Raw genomic sequence first — 17,837 nt, 5'->3', positions numbered from 1 at the left:
TCGAGATGGAGATTTATGTACTCGGGTGTAAAACGAGTTAGTTAGAGGTAACCTTGGACTATTTCTTACGATACATTGACATATTGATCTCTTTCATTCATTCATTCATTCATTCATTCATTCATTCATTCATTCATTCATTCATTCATTCATTCATTCATCCATCCATCCATCCATCCATCCATCCATCCATCCATCCATCCATCCATCCAGCCACCCAGCCCCACCCACCACCACATACACATACACACGCATACATACATACACACACATACATACATACATACATACATACATGCATGCATGCATGCATGCATGCATACATACATACATACATACATACATACATACATACATACATACATACATACATACATACATACATACATACAGACAGACAGACAGACAGACAGACAGACAGACAGACAGACAGACAGATATACATACATACATACATACATACATACATACGTACATACGTACGTACATACATACATACATACATACATACATACATACATACATACATACATACATACATACATGTTTACATACATACATACATACATACATACATACATACAGACAGACAGACAGACAGACAGACAGACAGACAGACAGACAGACATACATACATACATACATACATACATACACACATACATACATACATACATACATACATACATACATACATACATACATACATAATTATTACATACATAGTCACCCATCCCTCATACGTTTGATTTCTTTATGCTTGGTGAGTGGTGGCGCTCTTCATATTACTTGCACTGCCAGTGCACCATTCTAACTTCATTATAGACACTACCAACACTGCTATTGAAAGGCAAATACACATTCCTATCAATTATACAACTTATTGGATATAATGGTAGATGACATTATATATCTCTGAAATTTAAATCTAAAAACTCCTTACTACTAATTTCTTTCACCATTCCTGACAAAACATACATGTTTTCACGAGTAAGAAGTCTTTCCCTCTGTACACTGTACATTTAACAAGCGCTTGTTCAAGCAAATCTTGGTTATTGTTACTTTTAAAACAATAATGCAATCTCATTTCCCCCTGAGATTGAGGAAGATTTCTACCAGGTTTTTACAGCGTTTTTGGGTTGCACTGTCATCAATATTTTCTCATAGATACATACAGGTATACACACTCACGTGCAGATGCACATGTTTTATGTAAAGTTGTAGCTGTGCCTGGAGCTAATCGGAGTAACGGATACCCCCAAATAAATCTTTAACGTGTAGGTTTCCTCGTCGGCCTTCTCTGTTCATCCGGTGCATCCGCGATATTGCTAAGTCTTCATTCACCACTGCACACAAGCCCCCCACAAGTACACACACGTCACACAGCCTGCTACCTAGATACATGTAGAATGCCGCTTGAGAACCATAGGCCATTTCATGGTAAAACTTTGAAACGAAGAAACTGATCCCATATATATATCATCTGTTATAAAATAGCGATCCTTTTTATCTTTTAATTCCATTCTTATTTTAGTTATCCATAGAAATCATTAGCTGTATGTTAAGGGTTTGGATATTAAAAAATGCTTTTACATGCGATAATACTAATATGATCAAGTCAATGTGATTGGGATTTGATATATTATGCATGATATATTTTAATTCAATGTTAGCCAATATTATCGATCTACGCACTGTTTGTGGTTTGACGGACGTTTTATTAAGTTTTTGCCTTCCATGTTGTGTTGGCCTTTTGGATGTTTCTTTAGTTTTGTCTTCATATGTTGTTTCCCTTTCGGATACAGACCTCGTACTTTGATTCCACTTTTCAATATGATGCGAGATCAATAATCTGTTCATTTTTCGTAATGAGGAATAATGTACGCGTAGTGTGAAATAAATGAGAAATCGATTTCACCACAATTCAATGACGCAAACCAGCTTATGCGTGGTTCTCACAGGCAAAATAATCTACGTACACATGGTAGCAATAGTATTGTGTCCATAGCTCAGTCTTCCTGCCCAAAGCATAAATTCCATCTATGTTACTGTTGTCATATTACTTGAAGCCCCAAACGAAGTAATGAAATATTTCCCCATTGCGTATTAGCAATTGCTTGTTCATCTAATACTCGATAATAGAAAGAAATTTGATGTCAGACAAGCGCCCACGCATTTCCCCTGTAAGAAAGACGAGTATGAAGCAATGCTGAAGTCAATTAGGAGACTAACAATGTGCGCGGTAGAGGATTTAAAAGTTGGACACTTTCCTTGTAGGTGGATAAAGTTTGTAATTGACACCATGGCTTCAAACTTGGTATTAGATTATAAAGCCGACGGTTTGTTTGGTATATAACCATAAACACCGATAACAAATACTTCTCAAATTGATAGGCTCAAAACTTTAGCTGTTATACCGAAACCCCATATTCATACGCTAGAATGTGCCATGGACGTTTGTCAACTTGAATTATTTGCCGTCATCTTTCAACCAACCAACCAACCAATAGATCAGAATTAGAAACCGATTCTGCTTATGGGTAACTTTCCAATGCTTCAGCTCATTCTGAGCGTGTGTTGTAATGAAAAAATTAAAACAAAAACAGACTAAAACTGTGACTGTCATCAAAGTACTGCCCGTCTCGTGATAGTGTCGACGGACTCTGATACAACCACACATAAACCAGTAAAAAACTGAACATTCGAATTCTACACTTTAAGATACCAAGATAGAAATTTCGTGCTATAAATGACATAAACTGTAACTAGACGTAGACACGCCCTCACCAATGATTTGATGTCTGCATTTGATGTCAGCTTGGTGTGGTATACGTTAGTACATTTTATATAGAGAAAATGTCTCAAAAACAACTGTATTCATTCAATCTTGCTATCATGTTAAAAATAAATGCAAAATTTTGCGCTTTCTTCTTGCTTTCTGCGTAGTTGGGCATGTATCAGACTGAGCCAGTGAACACTAACTTGAAACGGGTGGTATACGGAATGTTATGAAACACCTGTAAGAAATCTCAATCAATCGTATTTATTTGTTTTCAAAAGACTTAACAAAAGGAACTGGACGGACATTAAATATAGATATGACGTTTTTGTCGTCAAACAATCAACCAATATCGATGGCTTTTTGATGCACTCATTCTAAAAATGAACTGTTCAGATACATTAGTTTCCCATACACTCATTCCAACCAAATTATCCAGTATTTTTATTCACAACAATCCCATTGAGAACAGATAATTTTGTAGTAATGACAGTAAAAAAGGGGAGCTTACATGTATATGATGTACGATATCTTATCCCCAAATAAGAGTACTCCAGATTGTTATTTATTTATTTATTTATCTGTTTTTTTTTGTTTTTTTTATTTATTTATTTATTTATTTATTTATTTATTTATTTATTTATTTATTTATCTATCTATCTATCTATCTATCTATCTATCTATCTATCTATCTATCTATCTATCTATCTATCTATCTATCTATCTATCTACCTATCTACCTATCTATCTATCTATCTATCTATCTATCTATCTATCTATCTATCTATCTATCTATCTATCTATCTATCTATTCATTTTATTCATTCATTCATTCATTCGTATGTATGTATGTATGTATGTATGTATGTATGTATGTATGTATGTATGCATGTATGTATGTATGTATGTATGTATGTATGTGCGTATGTGCGTATGTATGTATGTATGTATGTATGTATGTATGTATGTATGTATGTATGTATGTATGTATGTATGTATGTATGTACGTGCGTATGTATGTATGTATGTATGTATGTATGTATGTATGTATGTATGTATGTATGTATGTATGTAGAGTTGCTTTGTGTGTGTGTCACTCATGAACGTCAACACAGTGTTTATATGATATCGTGCATGAGAAACATAATTATCTCGTGATGTGTACAACTCTAATTACAGAGAACAACTAACAATGCATAACATGTAATGGACCGTTGTAACCACCGTCGCGTTATCTTGGCTTGGTTTCCGTCAAAGCCCTACGAAACACCTACGCTGTACAATGAGACAAACACATAGTAAAGCTTTAAGTGCATACCGGTTACCCTGGGGACTATACTAAAACAAGTCAAGTTTCTAAAGAATAAGAAACAACAAGCCTGATCATTACTATTCCCAGTAGAGTTAAGATAAGTCTTATTTGATTACAAACGAGGTTTTTAATCCCATCTGATAACAGTTCGTGCTGTCGTCGATTACTGCGACTTGCCTGTGACGTCATAGGCCGACTTGTCTTATATGGGCATGCACCAGACAGAGAAGATGGCACATTTTGCAAGGTATGACGAACTTGTTACGACCAAATCAGAGTGACTATGGAGTTTCAATTCGGCAGCACGGTGAATTATAGGTCTAAATAGGTGTTTTACAAATAACATAAAACTGTAACAAAACACAGATACTCAGTGATAGCATGAGCTCGAGCGTATACAAAATGATACATTTGATCTCTCTCTGTGTGAACATAAATCAACATTATTGTCAGATGAGATAAGATTCAAACAAAAAACTTTGTGTACAGAAAAGGTTGTGTGAGATGTAAAACATGGTGCCGCCTAATTGAAACTCTATAGTCTCTCTGTTTGGTAGTAAACACATTCAAAGTGACGGTAGTCACAGAGATCCATCACACACTGGGTTTGATCCGATGTTCACCATACGTACATTTATCCTGAAACAAAATATCGAAGTCCGGAATATGTGAGAGATGATATAACTAAAATGACATCTCCGTCAGAAATTTTTTATCTATTTTCATCAACTCTGTAATGGAAAACCAATCAATCTTTGTTGTATTTTTTCATCTTCAACAATCATTTCCACCCGGCGGACCCCGTGTAGTACTTGTTTGAACACATGATTCAATAGTAATAAAAATGAGTACGGTTTTTTTTTTATATTCCAAATTTCAAAGATTCATGCGATTCGTTATCGAATTCTTACAACATCACATTAATTAATAAGTGTTTATGAATTTTGCAGGGGTGTTTGGCCAGTCACGATGAATTAAAAAGCTTCAAAAATGAATTGAAAACGATTATGTCTAAATCATCTTTGAAACTAGCCCATACCATGATATGCTTTATCTACGAGTACACATGTACAGAGAAGGAAAATATAAAATAGAAACTTACCTAAACTGACTGGGATTCGAGTAATAGTCGGTTTAACTACTGTTTTATTTCTAATTACAACATTTTATTTTCACTGGGTGGGGGGGGGGTGAGGATGAAGCCTGGGAAGGTTCGCTGTTCTTAAATTAGCAGTAATAGGAGCAAGCAAATGCACGGAAACGAATTTGACGTCGATTTTCATTTTAAAAATGCACTAGAGGCATTAATATCAATAACGTGAAATAATGACACAAAACAAAACACTCAAAACAGCCGAACACTCTTTTCGAAATACAATCGTTTTAGTGCGAACGGTAATTAGCATTCCAAAACTGTTGCCGAGTGCAATTAATTGTTGTACATATGGTTGAAGGTTTTCGATCCCCATCATAATTATTGATTCGTGTTTAAATGCAAGAGCTGGAAAACCTTACATGCAAGTATATACCCACTCTAACAGCAACCCCTCCTCAGTTAACCACAACAAATGACGCTGGAAACTATGAAGACCAAAACAAATACTAGTACCTTCATCTGATCATTAGCATATGGACATTCAAATGGGAAGAGGAATGCACTTTTGTACGTATGAAATTGGTTGCAACGTGTTGATGACGTCACATTTTACACATGTATACGTGTATTATGTGTTTGATCGATTTTCATGACTGTCACACGGTCAATCAATTGTTATTAATACCAGAAGGTCAGTTGGTTAGCAGCTGTGTCAATTTTCACTTTGAAGACGTAAAATTAAATAATACAAGGCGAGATCCAATTAAATGATCCTATACGCATTTTTTCTGAAATTCTCCAAGATTTTGAAACCTAAGAGATTGCGAATTACAAGTTAAAAAACTACTAGAATATATTAATGGATTTAATTTCGTATTGCACCGAAATTTAATTAGCTCGATGCAATACGAAATTATATATATTAATTTAGACTGAACTTTTGCACAGATGAGCTTTCATCTATAATATCAGTTGAAAGATATTTGTCTATATTTAATTTATACAGACAACATATCTAAAATTTGTGGAGACAGCCTTGAGTCTACCTTTCGCTTGTTCGCTATCAGATAAAAAAAAGCAATACGTATTCAGTGAAATGAATAAATCGCATACGTATCATATTATATCATAAGTTTATTTTGTGATATTATTGTAAAACTTAAGAACAATTATGAATCAAGCTTGGAATATTTTTTTAAAGGATACTTGAATCTAATGACTTACTTGTAATATCGTACACCGGCCCTTAACGGTATTGAATCATTGGATATACAAATTATGTGTAGTTGTACACATAGAATGATTTTTGAGTCCGCACCCAGTACTCATAATATCGATCTATTATGAATAAAAACGGTGACCATGTACCAGTCTCGTTTTAGTCACTGCCTGTAATTCTATACAATTTCGTGACCTCACAACCAAGCCGTAGTTTACACGCCATTCGACACAAGACTATGTTTAGTTCATATAAATACATTGACAAGTACATTTGATATCGGTCTCGCCGCTTTATGTCAGAAATATATCATAGGAGCCACCATTCAAATGACACAGCACTCTTTGCATATGGATGCCCATTCATTCCTCATCATTCCATGCATTATATGTTTATTTTTAAGTGACACACACACACACGCACACACACACACACACACACACACGTACACACGCGCGCAGACACGCACACACATACACATGACGTCTGAAACTGAGCTTCAGTCCAGATTTAAGTCAAGTAAGACAAGTTACAAAATCCATATTTTGCACAATATTGTCAGTAAAAACCATAAAATATATAAACGTGCATATTACACATGGTGTAAAACGGGTATTTACGAGAAAATCAGTCTTTATACAACGTGACAGAGATTTTCCCTCATGATATCATTTTCTGTCGTATCTAAATATCCGCTGAGGGCTTTATAAGTTGTTTGACTCTTAGGCAGGATGGTCTCCAGAGTCGGTGAGTCGGTTTGAGAACTACATAATTGGCTGGTAGCTAAGCGTATTAAAGACTATTTTACACATTTAATGACGTACATCTTTTCAAAAGAGGGTGGTCGCTCGAAAGCCCAAAAGTCTTTGTGTAATTTCTTAATCATTCTGCAGTAGCTAATACCGGATTAATATTTCAATGAGTGTTTGACACGAAAATCCACCCTTCCTCCTAAACGGTTGTGAACTTTGGGGATTTCACAAAGTTTGATAGTAAATGACCTAAGTGTAGATCTTGCCGTTTAATATATTCTTGGCTTTTACCATAACCACAGCTAATGTACTACTTGTAACTGCGGAACTTTTGCCGTTTGTTTATTCTTAAATCTCTTCCAGCACATATATCGTGATAGGGACAAGTAGGATTGGACAAGAAGTTCGTCTGAAAGTCAGAATTAGATCATACAAGAATTTAATAATCTTCTCTGCAACTTGAAAGTAACCTTTGCCGATAACCTGATATGTATATTAATTTTGTATTCTGCACGATTTTTTAAAATGGATTTAGAGCTTCTGTTAGTAACTTGGTGCTAGAAAAGGGAAAGGGAGACGATAGATGTGCTGATAGATGGGAAATTGTGTCTTTATCTTTGTAATGAAGACAATTGGCAATTGGCGAAGATGAATGTCATGTTGTTTAGTATGTCTAAGATATCACCAACTGAGAGGATTATATATCCAACAATGTCTTCCACCTTACTTCGAATTCAAAATTTACATTCATTGACGGGAATAATCATGTTCATACAAAAAAGAAGCTAGCAAATTTTGTTTTTTCGCTTTCCTTTCACGTCATACTTTTTATCATGTGAACTTGGGCCTTTGTTTTTCTCACAGCAGACGTTATTGCATACATATATACATATCTTTACCTTGGGCGGTTGACCACATGTATTTCATTTATGATTATGAAACAAAAGTGACCATAAAGAAACATGATAAAGTTACAGACTATCCCTCGATGTGTGATACTGATGATTACGGGTTATTACAGGTTCGATGTGTGCTTTGCGGCCTATGTTAGTTGTTGTATGTCTTGGACTCAAAGGAAACATACATTACACCAAATATTAGCACAAAATAGGGATGATTTATTAAACCTGGGTACACTGTAACTCGTGAAACGATGACTATTTAACACATATCTATACCACTATGAGTTATGCTGATTTGTACTCTACATAAACTTTCCACAGCATGTAAATAACTTACAAACAAAATGGTAACACAGATTAAAATCGCAAGGATCATTAATATTTCTTATACCACGTAAGTTTTGTTTCAATTTGACTCTTCCAACATCATGTCACAAAACTGTCATATTGCTTCGTTTGAAATCATTGTCAATTCTACCTCAAAGTACCCTTAGTTCTAAGCCTGCAACATCGGTGCTTGTCGACATGTCAGTTGAGTATATGATACTAATTGGCTATGTCATTGCTGTGTTCCAATAAAACGCTTGTGAATAGAAGCACTGAGAGAATTTGACTATTTACTTGAAAAGGTTCGTATTTAAGTTCTACCCCTCCAAACTCAACCCGCAGCAGCACTAACTAAAAGTATTGCCCATGCTCTATGAACAACAGGTTTAGTCCACTACGATATATGTTCTACAAAATCAAAATGATAATAAGAAGTGCTGTATTTAAAGCACCTTACAATTGAAAACAATTCATTTTTTCGCAGAGTGCAGTGCTTAACTGTCATATTCCATTACCCTTGACACCGGTTAATGAATTGGAGATTGTGCATTTATATACATATATAACGAACATCTATCACCATAATCATATTTCAAGTTACTGTGATATTTCAGCTTTTTTGTTGCAATGAAGTGTTTAGAAAAATTAAACATACTTTAAGTTTGAATGATGGCCAGTGGCTAGTGGATGACTGTGTTAAATTATCGAAATGGCTAGTCACGTGACAGAATTCAAAGTGACAAATAAAAACAGAGCAGAATTAAATGTGAACTTTGAACCTACAAGTGTGTTATGTAAATTCAAACCAAAGAAGCTGATTCGTCAGATCGACTAACTTTGCATACTTGTTAATAGCTATTATGTGACTTTTTCAAGGGTACATAGAGGAAATAAAGCAACACTACAACGTTACAGTCAGAATAGGAGAATGAAATGCAACAACAGCGAAAAATAAACAAGTCAAGGTAGTAATGTGATCGATGTTGTAAACCCTGTGTGACGTGATAATTTGAATATTAAGTATTTGAAAGCGTGGTTGTTACATTCTCACATTCTCACGTGGCAGACACCTTCGATGCACATCAATCCTCCGTGGTGGTTGCATGGACAGGAACCTGGAATATACAACAACAGGGATTGAAGTTGTGGAATTAGGAATGCCCAATACAAATGGTATATACACTGTTTAAATGAACTCATTAGAGTGAATAAATTACACACATACAAACACATACATACATACATACATACATACATACATACATACATACATACATACATACATACATACATACATACATACATACATACAGACAGACAGACAGACAGACAGACAGACAACACGCACACAGAGTTTGTGAGGGGCAACGGTAAGGGATGATTAGATTTGCTCCAGTCGCTGGGCTTTTTTCCATTTTATTTGAATAAAACACATACACACACACACACACACACACATACATACATACATACATACATACATACATACATACATATACATACATATACATACACATACTACTGTGTTCTTTTCTGTGAAAATGATAACCTGGTGACTGAGTGATTACGAAGTAGATATTACTTAGTCTAGTAACTAAGACAAATAAAAACACAGCTAAGGACATTTTCCTTGACAAAACTGGCTATCAAATTCAAAACACTTGAAGAATAAGGCAGTTGAAAAAATCTCCCAAGGGACTGGTGTCAGGCTTGAAAAAGACGAAAATGTCTAAAGATTGAAAAAACTACGGATACAAAGCGGTTAATGTAGCGGAACGGTTTGATGTAAAAACAAGATGTCCAACTTGTGTACCACATCATAAAGCTAAGCGTTATGGGCACAATGAATAGCTATTATAAGATTACAAAATGACGTTTTTTATCGGATTATTTGACAGTAGATTACTTATTTTTGTTACGAGAATGATTACACAGTAATACTAGTAAGTAGGTATACGAGCGTTGTATGAATGCCTAAAATATTTTAAAAGGTTAATCCATAAAAGTGGAGCCATCTGAGAGATAAATATTATTTGGTCCCTGTAGTAAACAACATCCTGTTATTACAATATTTCAATATCATGTTAAATGAAGTCAGCATCGAAGATAGATATAGACCGACGTACGGACGGATGGACGGTCACATACACAGACAGACGTGCAGGTACGTACATACATACATACATACATACATACATACATACATACATACATACATACATACATACATACATACATACATACACATAAGTTGTGGTTACCTATGAACATGTTCATAAAAGGATGGGGTTGTACGTGGTCGCATATGTCACGTGACACCAAAGCTGGTTTACAAGTCGCTGTTAATTCGTCAGATCCTCGCTCCATCAAACAACATTCACCCGCTTTGCATTGGTTATTGTCCGAACATGGATTTCCTGGAAAGTGATAACAACATCATTACATAAATAAGTGAAGAATTAAATTTTTCCTTTGCTTTGCTTTATTCTGTTGGTTTATCATTATTTGTTGATATGATTGTTGTGGCATGGCGTCTGTCATGGTCGTATAATGGTGGATGGTAGGGTGGTGAGCGTTGTGCCCTCTCTACTAGTAACTGTGTGGCCATGGCGAGTGATGATGATGATGATGATGGTGGTGGTGGTGGTGGTGGTGGTGGTGGTGGTGGTGATGATGATGATGTCATTTATGATGATGATGATGATTGCGGTTTTTGTGTTAGCGACGGTGTTAATTTGTGACGCTGGTATTAGATCAAACGTGCATTCAAGCTTACCCGAATCTAACGGCTGAAGACAAACTTTTTCATAAGGTTTGGGTGGCAATGGGACCTCTGTGCACTGTAAGCCCTCTTGACAGGCACACACGTTACAACTCCCTCCTTCCTTAGCTGGAAAATCGCATCGAGGGAAGCATATTCCTGCAACATGATTGAAATGCAAACCATTAGATGACTAATTTGTGAAAAATAGGCAGTTATTGACGGATGCTATCAATCAGTCAATCAATGAATCAACCAATCAATCAATCAATCAATCAACTATTCTTCCTCCCTTCCCTACCCCGCTCCCTCTCTCATTCTCACCTTTTCGTTTGTCTGTGTACTTTCTACACGAATGGTCAATACAGCAATCGACATCGTCAGTACATGTTTTACCAACAACACATTCCCTCGTAACCATGACCAGAAGTTTTTCTGCTGCAAGTTTGGCGGCTTTCTGTTTCACTGTCAATTGTCTCGGTTTATTGTTGAATGACGTCGTAGGCCCAAAAATCGCCTGAGACAGGGCGTTTTCTTCATACTTTTCCTTAGGTGGACTTGAAGGCCACGACACTCGATTTTCGAAATCATTGTCTTCTCCAAATGAAATCTGATTTTTAACGTCAACATTATTGATTACATCAAATCGTCCGTCATTCCAGCTAATATCGTCTTCGATGCGCTCTCCGGCAGCCGCGATGTCTGGCTGTGGTAAGAATTCGTCTTCCAGAGTTTGTGTCAAAAGTGCTTCTAGATGCTCACGATTGTGCATACCATTTTTTCCATGCTGTACTTCAACTGTTTTATGACTGCGTGTTGGTGACACGTGGTTCGGCTATGGTTTAGAAAGAAACGAGAGAGTTGTGGGTAGTTAGTACAATACAATACAACCAATGATTCTTACTTGAATAAACGCATTGCATATTTAACACATGGGAAAAAGAGTTATTTTATGAGGTTGAAAATGTTTTCCTTTTGGATAAAGGATTCGAAGAATTTTTAAAATATATTTGACACTCATGATCGTCTGTCTGTCTGTCTGTCTGTCTGTCTGTCTGTCTGTCTGTCTGTCTGTCTGTCTGTCTGTCTATGATATATGTATCTGCACTGTCTTAGCAGATTGATACTCACCGAGTTATATATATATATATATATATATATATATATATATGTATATGCGTATGTGTGTGTGTGTGCATGGGCGTGTGTGTATATATGGCATTATATCGAACAGTATTATATTACAGCAAATATTGAATACTGCATAGCTGTATAATGTTGATTAATTCATTACATTAAAAGTAATTAGGCGCACATCATAATCTAGAAACAGTGGGCGTATGGGCTTAGGGAATCAACAGGAATAGCATACCGCTATGTTGCCAGACTCCCAATAATGTCAGTCCATACGACTTTTAGCTTTGAAGTATCGTAGTTTGTATGAGATTTACATCGTACCAGTCTGAGAGGTTATAGGTCCTAAGTAAGTGTTAAAATAAACTACTTAACTGATGGTAGGTAGGTCTACATAGCACATTCGTTTTCCCTATCTATACCTTAGTATAAATGTCAAATTCCCCTAGCTACACAATTTTCTTAATCTAGTTAATGTGTGCATAATTGTGTAAGTATATCCTGCGTCCTTGGGCGACTTAAAGACACTTATGAGATAAAAGATGTCAGTGGACTTTGGGGAGTGTGTTGACGCTGATATTACTCATTAAGCTGAGAAGCGTTGAACACTCAGTCATCTTCAGAAAGCGCGTCTAGATGACTACCCTGATACTTGCAAACAAAGAACAAATACGTTGCGATATATACACCCGACATCCCTAGAGAGTCACTACTTGATCAAAGGTATATCCGAATTTCATTTATGTCACAAAAATATCAAGAATTGCTATTGTGTGTACTATGAATATACATGTACAAGCTTAATACACGAGTTAAGTCCAGATACAACAAAACATCGGCAGGTTCTGCCATCAAAAGTCTAATGAGAGGTATATTGGACAGAATGTGAATTTATAGTGTTATATAAGCAAATACGTTAATATATACCCAAGTCCTCAAGAGAGTAACTTTGATCATCAAAGGCTATACCCGACCGAATGTGCGACAAAAAATATCACGATTTTATTATATGTAATATTAATATAAAGTAATAAATAAAGGAATCAGAACCAACAAAACACCGACAAGTTCGATTCGATCTACCGTCACATTCATCTAATAAGCATTGAACAGACTACAATTTTACGGTGTTACAGCGCGTTGTGAGTTACTGTTCACTGGGTCTATTTTATACGACTCCCGGATACGACTACACAGAAACTGTTTAAAAAAACTGTACCTTACACTTTAAGCTAACAAGATTGAATGACAACAGTTTCTTGCTACATTTTGTCTAAACAAAAATGAACTAACGTGCCACCAAGAAGACATCAAATGTAGAATGATATTTTTTTTTATAAGAAAGATTGGCGCCCACGTGTCTACATCTAGTTGTAGAACATTTAAAAGGTTTATTTCATGCAGACAAAATGTAGAAAGAGATTGCTATCTTCCTATCTTCAAATATAGAATATGCAGTTTCTTATTGGTTTTGCATGACTGTATCAAACAGAGCCAGTGATTAGCAGTAACCTCTAATACGCTATATATCATATTCGTTTAACTTAGTTAATTATGATAGCGGTGTGTACGTTGTATCTGCAAGACGGTAATTTTTCGTACTACAACGTCAATCACGCTTGAAAAAGGCAAGGAGTGTTATGGACTGAGAGAGAGAGAGAGAGAGAGAGAGAGAGAGAGAGAGAGAGAGAGAGAGAGAGAGAGAGAGAGAGAGAGAGAGAGAGAGAGAGAGAGAGAGAGAGAGAGAGAGGGGGGGGGAAGTGAGCAAGCCAGAGAGAGAGGGGGGGGAGTGAGCAAGCCAGAGAGCGAGTGAGTGAGTGAGTGAGTGAGTGAGTGAGTGAGTGAGTGAGTGAGTGAGTGACCTGACTGACTGACTGACTGACTGACTGACTGTACTGTACTGTGAGTAGCACATTAAGTGACTGACTGAGTGGGTGATTTTTAATACCTGCTGTGCATTTTTGTCGTCTTTAACATATATCAAAATCCTGTGTCATTTGACTTGTAACCATGAAGGAAAAGGGAAAAAGAAACGTGAATTGGAAATACATGTACACTTCTTCCTACCATATCGCATACTTTAATCGATCCTTAGGAATCTGGATTGTCTTTGGGCAGTCAGATAAACGACAAACAAATACCATTTATATGGTTACACATCATAAAGATGTCAACGTTTTCAATCATTTTTTCATGGACATATACTTCACAACGGAAGTATTTCTAAACGTGATGCATTTAAACGCCTATAGTGACGTCAACCGCGATACCCAATTTCCTTGATTGTTCTAAAACATGATTTGCAGCTGTGTTCGACCGCTTCTTACAATACTTTGATGTTTCAAACACTCTTGTATGTATTCAGTCGACCTTTTTAGGGTCTGTCCCCAGCCATTGTTGATGTAAGTGTTACTACCAAAACCGTGATATGGTAGATATCAACGACTTTGAGATGGTCTGTGTCGTGCAACGACTGAACACAAAGACATATTATCACGGATATACACAATTATTTCCTATCTACCTACCCGTCTACCTACATTTGTTTATATCTATCAACCTACACACATAGATAGATAGATAGATAGATAGATAGATAGATAGATAGATAGATAGATAGATAGATAGATAGACAGACAGACAGACATATATAGATAGATAGATAGATAGAGGCAGGCAGGCAGGCAGGCATACATACATACATACATACATACATACATACATACATACATACATACATACACACACACACATACATACATACATACATACATACATACATACATACATACATACATACATACATACATACATACATACATACATACATACATACACACATACATACCGGTTTAATGTATTAATGTATAATGTATTTCCCAAGTGTTTCGTTACGGTAAGATATTATAGAATGGTTTCACCCATACAATTCTTGCGTAAACTGTTACATGTGCCATTCCATAGAATTAAGATTAAAATGACAACAAGCTTAAGGCAACAGTCTGTACATTTCGGGGAAAAATCATCACAACAGATTGGAGTAACCTGTGAACGCATCTATTTTTTGTACCAAGTAATTCCTAAAAAAGATTGTTTGGTTCCGGTTACCCGACCCCACACATTTTTTTAGGCCTAAGTGGGATTAGTATTGAGTACAAAAATGTGGAAAACACTATGTCACGTAAATAATGAAGTAATCATTACTTATTGCGTACACGCTTACACGCTTTGCAACGGCACTGTCGCCAAACTTAAATGTCAGAGGTAGGATATCACAAGTAGCATCTCGAATCAACGTCCGTTGTTTTGAATATAACGTATTGGACGTGATGTCTTACGATCGCCTAATACACAATACTCTACGCATCATTTATTTGTAACACGATAGGGATGTATGCGACCTGACTTTCTTAATGCATGTGAAGATTATGCCCCAAGGTACACCAGTATAAATGTTGTATAGTACTGGTGCCGACAAAATACACGAGTTGTGTTGTGGAAAGATTCAAGTTTAAGTCAGCTATATTTGTCTACTTGTGTAGTAGGAGTGTGGTAGGCAGCATGTTGAATACTGATTTGGTATGTAGCTGATCCTTGACTACTTCACATAGATGCTATGACGTAAACAGTTTGAGAAAACGTAATCGATTGAGGAAACGTTGATAACCCTTATAAATTTCAAAGTCCAATTCTTTGGTTGAATGGCTGTGTCTTGTTTCCGGGTGCAATATCTCATAGCCTTGTAAAATTGTGCTACTTTAAGCTGCTATAACCTTTACTTAGTTCTATGATTGCGATATGTTCCATGTGCTTTTACCTTTACAAGAACTAACTCAACTCGAGATAGATTGACACATGGATGGATGGATGGATGAATGGATGAATGGATGGATGGATGGATGGATGGATGGATCGGGCGGACGGACGGGCGGACGGACGGACAGACAGACAGACAGACAGGCAGACAGACAGACAGACAGACAGCTAAATGCTCCAGTTCGGTTAAAACTTTAGTAGAGATTATTTTGCGAACTATATTCCGTACATGAAATATCAGATTGAGCCTGATATATCGCTTGAAATCTACCACAACGCCTTGCACGTTCAATTTACACCTCATATGCTCATAGAGCCGTAAGCAAGATATTAATAAAACTTGTGACGGAATATCCGCAACTGTCAGTTTTGGAACATATTGAAGCTGATATTTATTTATTAACTCCTTTGGGCTAAACGTTACTTCACCTCTAATATTTATGCAAAGTAATTATTAATGTGTTTCTTTTGTGTTCTGCGTATCACATGACATTTTACTAACGCAGCTGTGGAAACGATATTGAGTTTTCAAATTAAACATTGTGATTCCATATTCTTAAAGTATATGTCATTTTGATGTATTTTGGCATTTCTTATACGCCATTTATCATAAGTCCTTGGGTGATGAGGTTTCGACGGAAAACACAGGTAAAAAAAATTGTGTTGAAATGTTCTTATGATCCGGTTAATCCGCAATTTTAATGAGATCTCATGGGACCAAGGATGTAATGATACATTCATACATTTATATGCCATATGTAAATGAAGAATATCACCTATGTGAATATGCAGAGCACAGTGGTGAAAATGCTATTGTTACAAAAACTTGTTTATTCGTCGGTGTAAAATGAAATACTGGGAACACAGGAGAAGTCTTTATTCTTGTTGAAGGTTGTTTTTAATCTTAGGTTAATACTTTAATTACAAACGATTGTACTTCTGAAAATTCACGATCATATCTTTTCACGTATATAGTGCACCGGTGTTATTAATTGTTGACGTATGGTATTTTGTCATTCATTGCTTTGTCGAATTAACCTTTCCATGCTAACTCGCTAAGGCCAAGAAGATTATATTGAGGTAAGTTATGGTCCAACACCTACGTCAATTTGAAGCTGAACGCATAATTTCTTAATTACCCAAAGGATCTGAATTCATGAATTTGAACTCAACTTGACCGGTCTTATTTCTGAAATGATTCGGCATTATATACATAACAATATGATTGATGTACATTTACCCCCTCCGATATATCGAGCCCATATTTGTTTTCAACACAGCTCACATTTCTGATAATTACACCGAATTCTGAAAATCCAGAAAAGATATTTATTAAACATGTGACAACAAAAAATCAATAGTTTTAAAACTTTGTTCAGAAAAGAAGTCAAATATAACTTACGTACTTGTTCAATATCTTAGAGTTGTATTTGGGAAATTGGTGAAAGTTGTACTTTACACTAAAGTGTTCGAAATAGTCAAGTTCCAATCAAAGATATCAACCTAGCTCAACAGTTACACTGAGGCTATTGTAAAGTTAGGTAAAATTTTCGACCTCGTATCTGCATCCTGTCCATACTCAACATTGTGGTATGTACGTGAATATGTTAGCCTTGTTTTCTTCCAAATCCCCTTATCGTCCCAATGACTAAAATCTCAGTTAAAAACTTAAAGTAGTTATTAAGGATATATACCTAATTAAATGGACAAAGGTCAAATATCAAATTCCTCTTCTTTTT

Source organism: Glandiceps talaboti, chromosome 16, assembly GCF_964340395.1.
Source record: "Glandiceps talaboti chromosome 16, keGlaTala1.1, whole genome shotgun sequence".
Classification (NCBI taxonomy): Eukaryota; Metazoa; Hemichordata; class Enteropneusta; family Spengelidae; genus Glandiceps; species Glandiceps talaboti.
This window is presented reverse-complemented; position numbering follows the sequence as displayed.